The sequence below is a fragment of the Mauremys mutica genome, unplaced genomic scaffold (genome assembly GCF_020497125.1).
Source record: "Mauremys mutica isolate MM-2020 ecotype Southern unplaced genomic scaffold, ASM2049712v1 001101F_np12_obj, whole genome shotgun sequence".
NCBI classification, from domain to species: Eukaryota; Metazoa; Chordata; order Testudines; family Geoemydidae; genus Mauremys; species Mauremys mutica.
In genome coordinates this window covers 106,107-107,533 of record NW_025423118.1, presented here as the reverse complement: position 1 = coordinate 107,533, position 1,427 = coordinate 106,107, and the positions used below count along the sequence as shown (strand labels likewise).

The 1,427-nt window shown below is 58.0% G+C and overlaps 1 non-coding gene across 1 annotated transcript; it reads right to left on the bottom strand.

Annotated features, from left to right (window-relative positions):
• Positions 1–673: 673 nt before the first annotated feature.
• On the bottom strand, positions 674–747 carry TRNAN-GUU. The gene has a single exon. It is a non-coding gene; the product is annotated as a tRNA-Asn (tRNA).
• Between the last annotated feature and the right edge of the window lie 680 nt (positions 748–1,427).

Here is a 1,427-nt window from a genome sequence, read left to right as displayed (position 1 = left end):
GCTGAAGGCAAGAGGCAGCCCTGGGCGTAGGGCGAGGCCTCCTGACCTGGAATGAGGCTGCAGTGCTTTCCTGGTCCCCTTTTCCCACCACCCCGGCAGGTGGCTGCTGCGGGAAGAACACGAGAGGAGGCTCTGGGGGCGCTAGGCAAGTGCTGTGTGTGTGCCCTGTCAGGGGAAAGAGCCGAGCTCCCGACTCGAACCTGCCCAATTTTTGACCATTAATGCGCGTGGCTCTGCGCGGAGGCCGTCAGCCGGGGCGGGGCGGGCCAGGCCTGCGGACGTGACTCAGGCTTGGGGCCGCATGGCCTGCTTTCCTGAAGAGGCATGAGGCAGGCCAAGAGCTTTGCAACAGCGTACCAGGGAAGTGGGAGGGAGTCGTCTTTGAGCCGGCCGTGTCTCCCTCCGCTTCTCCCTTGGGCGTCTTGGGCGGAAGGGGCGGGAAGGGAGCGAAAATGTTTTCCCCGGCTGAGAAGTTTTTTGTGCTCGGCCTTGAGGATAAAGCCTGAGCCCTCTCCGGCACGGCTGCTGGCAGATGGGTTGTCTGAATGGCATCCAGCCCGCTCTATTGGACCATCCAGCTGAAAGCACTGAGGCCAAGAGGCAGCAAAATGGGACCATTTTGAGGCACCCCCACAGCCTCGGGGAAGCAAGGAAGCAGCACAAGGCTTAGCGTCGTCCCTGGGTGGGCTCGAACCACCATCCTTTCGGTTAACAGCCGAACACGCTGACCCATTGCGCCACAGAGACACGGAGGGGCAAGGCTGTATTGAGCACAAAAGCCGGGAATCAGCTCAGGGTACGGTATAGCACATGCATGCAGTGGTTAGACAAGCAACAGCAAGGAACTGGACTGGTATGGAGTGAAAGTTCTGTGGGAAGGAACCGAAAAGAGCAACGGGGCTGTGGTACAGCGCTCACATACACTTTCTTTGGCCTGTTTTGCTGGAAGAGTTAGCAGAGCGAGATTGTTAGTCACAGGACAGTGGGTGGGTTTATGCAAATGCTGGACTCTGGGGCCAGGGGGGCATGTGCACCACCCTCTGCAACTGACGTTTGCTACCTCACTCCCCTGGCTCCCCTGCCTCCCTCTACTCATTCACAGCAAACAGGAGCTGTGTTTGGTTTTTTGACAAGCAGCTCCCTGAGCCCGGAGTTCACAACAAAACAAAAAGAGGCATCACAACAAAACAAGGAGAGGAACCTTCACTTAAAAGGATTATGGGGAGTTTCTGGAGGTCAATCACTGCGTAATAAGGTTACTCCCCGTTTACACTGGAGCGGGAGCGTCTCAGCCACTCCGCAGCAGCTGTTATTCCTCTCGGGGAGGCGGAGTACCTGCAGCGCTGTAGCCACGGAGATGCAGCGCTGCATGTGCCTTGCCAGTGTGGACGGAGAGTGAGTTACAGCGCTGTGGGTGGCTTTATTGC